The 5,290-nt window shown below is 41.4% G+C and overlaps 1 gene segment (V, D, J or C); it reads left to right on the top strand.

The window, feature by feature from the left end:
• The first annotated feature begins 2,024 nt into the window (after positions 1-2,024).
• LOC311506743 (Ig gamma-1 chain C region-like) lies at positions 2,025-4,006 on the top strand. The segment is given in 5 exons: positions 2,025-2,064; positions 2,265-2,582; positions 2,833-3,144; positions 3,238-3,555; positions 3,954-4,006.
• Positions 4,007-5,290: the final 1,284 nt, after the last annotated feature.

Here is a 5,290-nt window from a genome sequence, read left to right as displayed (position 1 = left end):
GTGAACTTCTGTAATCAGTTAAAGTCTGCAGGCTTTCAGTTTCCTGCTGTTTCTAAACTTCACGTCATCTTTAGAGAGACAAGTCCCCACTCTCTCTGCACCTCTGGGACCACACCTGCAGGGCTGAAACTTTGTGGAAAACTCCAGAGCTGCAAATGGATTTCCTTAATGCAACACACACATGTGTCACTACGCTACGTGATATTTGGATATCTGTACGTATCCAGGCATGAAATCACCACATGCTTTCAGCAGAAAGAGATTCACACAGGCAAAGGCCAGAATAAATTATCAGATTCATTCATTCATTCATTTTTTGTAACCACTTGTCCTCTGGAGGGTCGCGGGGGACTGGATCCTCTCCCAGCTGTCACTGGGTAAGAGGAGGGGTCCACCCTGGACAGGTCTCCAGTCTATCACAGGGCTAACACAGAGAGACAGACAACCATTCACACTCACACCTACGGCCAATACGAGCATGTGTTTAGATGGTAGGAGGAAGCTGGAGTACCTGGAGAGAACCACTATATGAAAACATATTAAAACATGACTTTGGCTGATTAGGAATGTGAGACTTTGACAAATTATTTTAAAACAAACCAGTCCAGACAAAAGCAGCCCTGACCCTACATCCAATATAAAACTGGAACAATGTCATGTCTTTTTAAAGGTGAGATTGGACATTTACAGTTGCTTCTCAAAACACTACAAGGCAGTCTAGGAGCAGGACTAATATCAGTTTGAAAACATTGTTTTTTAGTGTGAGGAGGAGTCAATGCAAATCTGGATCTCGTCCATCTTTATTAATGTGACTGCAAACTGAAGAGAAACCAAACCACCAACCAGACATGCAACTCATTTCCACAATGACTTTAACTGCATGTCTAACGTTTCTGCTGCTGTTCTCTGGTGAATACCACACTTCTGCTCTCCTCTGGTTCTATGTCAAAGCTTCATGTTCTGTTCTGATCACACTGCTTTTCTTCCAGGTGTTTGCAGTCAGACTCTGACTGAGTCTGAACCAGTGGTGGAGTGTGACTGTACAAGAAGTGAGGTTTGATTTGCTGTTATGGCTCCTGCCATTTCTGTCCTGTCAGTTTCCAGGTGAGGTGGATTTCTCTGTGGAGACTCATCACCATGACCCCTGAAGGACCAATTGGTTGGGGGTTCTCATTTAAACGTCATGCTGTCGTCACTCTGGGGCAACTGGAAGCTCGACTGTGAATCTGTGCTTATTGTTCTTTTGAATTACTTCCGAAATATTTAGTCTGTGAAGATATTGTTAAATAAGCACTTGGGTTTGTTTGTCTAAGAGCTGGACTTTGCCTTTATACATCTTTTGGTTCACTCTGGCTAGTTTAGGTTTCCATGGAAACATTTAGGTTTGGGGTATTGTTCATTGGTGTGTTTTGATTTTGGTTAAGGAGGTAGGGTTTTCTTTTGACATTTCATTCCTAACAAGGACTCGGTCTATATGTTTACTTTCATTTTGTTTTACTAATTTTGTTTGGTTTATTCAACACCCCTTGTCAAGCCTTAGGGCTGAACTTTCTGTTGTCTTAATCGTTTCACAATAAATCTTAACTAAAAAGGCATTTCCACCTGGTTTTAATGTTGCTTCCCTCACCCCTACCAGAGCTGGTTCGTAACATTTGCCATCATTTTCTTTTTTAGTCCATCTTTTAATTCATTTTCTTTTCCCTCTGAACAGGAAATGCCACTAATCATTGTTGTTGTTGTTTTTCATTACCTCCCCTAATGTAGCTCCCATCTCAGTGACACTGAACTCCCCAAATCCTACAAGAATATTCAACAACAACCAGGTAGAGTTGGAGTGTGTCGTCAGTGGACAGGACAGAACCATTGTCTCTGAAACTACAATCATTTGGAAGATTAATGGACAGCCTGTGACAAACAACATTACTACACAATATAGTGGACAGATCAAAACCAGCAAACTGACTCAAAGTTTCACTGAGTGGAAGAGAGTCAACACAGTGAGATGTTCTGCCACCAGAGGAGATATGACACCAGTTATCCAAGAGCTGACTGTGAACAAAGGAGGTATGTAACCAAATTAAAAAGACTAGATATCAAACTGTAGCTATTAAACACATTTATTGTTGTGATCTGCAAAAATTAGACAAAATTTTAATGTTTAGCACTGGAAAATTAGTCAATAATATTACAGCTGTACCTGTATCAATATGACTCAAACTCAGCTCATGCATGGATCTCCATGTTAATCTGAGTATCTCTTTCAGATGGGACAAGGCCAACAGTGACAATTCACATCCTTCCAGACGAGCACATTGGACAAGACAACTCATCTGAGGTCACTCTGGTGTGTCTGGTCTCCAGTCCTGTGCTGCAGGATCACTACATCACCTGGTCAGAAGATGGTGGAGTCTTCACTGATGGCACCAGTTTCCCTCCACAGAAGACCACAAATGGCTACTCAGTTACAAGTCTTTACATCACCACCAAGGAAAAGTGGAACCAGAACAAGATGTTCTACTGTAACGTCAGGTCTGCTGGTAGTGATCAGCCTATGAGAAGTCGAGGAGTGTCTAATCCCACAGGTAATTCATGCAAATGTGAAAAATAGTAGATTGAGTTATGAATGTGGTTTTCTGAACTGATGTCTCATTAAGAGTCTGAGTGAACTTTCTCCAATGAAAACCTGTTCACTCTGTGATGTCCTCAATCACTGTGATGGTACAAAAAAGTTTTCTTTGTCATCTTGTTGTGGTTCAGTCCATCTTTTAGTTTGTTTTCTTTTCCCTCTTAACAAGAAATGCCACTAATCGTTTTTTTTTTTTTTTTTCATAGCTTCCCCTCATGTAGCTCCCATCTCAGTGACACTGAACTCCCCAAATCCTACAAAAATATTCACCATCAACCAGGTAGAGTTGGAGTGTGTCGTCAGTGGACAGGACACCATTGTCTCTGAAACTGCAGTCACTTGGCACATCAATGGACAGCCTGTGACAAACAACATTACCACCATAGAAGATGCACAGATCAAAACCAGCAAACTGACTCAAAGTCCCACTGAGTGGAAGACAGTCAACACAGTGAGATGTTCTGCCACCATAGGAGATATGACACCAGTTATCCAAGAGCTGACTGTGAACAAAGGAGGTATGTAACTAAACATAGAGTGACTATTACAGGGATTGGTTGCTGTTGTTGTTGACTTCAGCTCAGTCATGGATCTCCTTGACTCTCTTTCAGATGGAACAAAGCCAACAGTGACAGTTCACATCCTTCCAAATGAGGACATTGGAAAAGACAAGTCAGCTGAGGTCACTCTGGTGTGTCTGGTCTCCAGTCGTGTGCTGCAGGATTACTACATCACCTGGTCAGAAGATACTGGAGACTTTTCTAATGGCGTCAACTTCCCTCCACAGAAGACCACAAATGGCTACTCAGTTACAAGTCTTTACGTCACCAACAAGGAAAAGTGGAACCAGAACAAGACGTTCTACTGTAACGTCTGGCCTGCTGGTAGTGATCAGTCTATGAAACCTCGAGGAGTGTCTAAGGCCACGGGTAATGCATGTGAAGAATGTGAAGTATGTGACGCAAAGTAACGTTAAATGTTGTATTTTGTGCTGATGTGTCATTCAGTCTCTGTGTCATGAAAACATGTTCTGTCTGTGATGTCATTTTTGTTTAGTAACAATATATTTTTTTTCTGTTAATAATTGCTCATTTTGTTTTCATTAGTAACTTGGAGAGTATAATAAATATTTGCTGCATTATAAATTGACAGAATTACTAGTGATGATTGTGAGAAACGTCAAAAGCACTTGAGGATTTGTTCTGTTGCTTCAGTCCAAAACCATCTAAAATAACAGCATGTGAAGTCAACGTACTGTGAACTTCTGTTATCAGTTAAAGTCTGCAGGCTTTCAGTTTCCTGCTGTTTCTAAACTTGTCATCTTTAGAGAGCCACTCCCCCGCTCTCTCTGCACCTCTGGGACCACACCTGCAGGCCTGAAACTTTGTGGAAACCTCCAGAGCTGCAAATGGATTTCCTTAATGCAACACATACATCTGTCACTACGCTATGTGATATTTGGATATCTGTACGTATCCAGGCATGAAATCACCACATGCTTTCAGGAGAAAGGGATTCACACAGGCAAAGGTCAAAATAAATGTGGACTCAAATTATCAATAATAATAATAATAATAATAATAATAAATTCCTCTTTCAGACTTTTTCCTTCAAGCTCAGGTGGGTCCCTTACTTGAGGCTCTGGAGCCTGAGGGCAGTCGACCCTCTAGCCTCCTACTGTCACCCTGCTGGAAGAAACCTTGGTGTGATAGATGACTCTGACTTTAAATTTGATAAGCAGATTAGTTCAGTGGTCAAGACATGCTTTTCTAAATTAAGACTTCTGAGTAAGTCCTACCTCCCCCACATATGATTTTGCCGCGACTGGACCTCCCCAGATCCAGGCTCAGAAACAGAGGCGATAGAGCCTTTTCAGTGGTGGCCCCCAAACTCTGGAACAGCCGACCCTTTTATATCAAAGCTGCTCCCAGAGTTTGGAGCATTTTAAATTATTGTTGAAAACCCACTTCTTCTCGCTGGCCTTCAGTCCATGTTGAGCAGGATATCTTGGATTTTATTATTTATTATTAATGTTCTGCTTGTTCAGCACTTTGGTTCAACTCAGGTTGTTTTTAAATGTGCTTTAGAAATAAACTTTGACTTGACTCCATCTGGATTTTTTATTACGGGCCGTGTTTCAGCCGACACAGAGAGAAAAACGCCTCCGCATGCAAATGGTTAGTTCAACAACCAATCAGAGCAACAGAACATGTGACAGTATGTATTAGCCTTTTACTTATACTTCACCGACTTTTACAACCGTCTGGCCCTGCTGCTGTGACTCCTAAATTCCACCTTGTCACTACACAAAGCTCCGCTCAAATGATCTAACTGGCCCAGCAGATCTTTGCAGGACCCTAATGAGTTCCCATCAGAGGAGTCCCAGACCAACTTTCCATCAGAAAACACTTGTAGGCTGGAACTGTTTCCCTCTTAAACGTAAAGTGTAGAGTGGAATCATAAAGAATTATTTTATTTTATTTTTTTCTTGTGGTTCTCAAGAGTGTTTTTTATGTGCATCTGAGCTACTGTGACCAAGCAATTTCCCTTGTGGATGAATAAAGTCTAAGTCTAAGAAGCATAACATGAAAACACCCAATTCAAGTTCACGTACCTCAAAACCATCCAAGCAAATGTACTTTCTACTGTATGTATGAGATGAGC

Source organism: Chelon labrosus (genome assembly GCF_963514085.1).
Source record: "Chelon labrosus genome assembly, chromosome: 21".
Lineage (NCBI taxonomy): Eukaryota > Metazoa > Chordata > Actinopteri > Mugiliformes > Mugilidae > Chelon > Chelon labrosus.
This window is presented reverse-complemented; position numbering and strand designations above follow the sequence as displayed.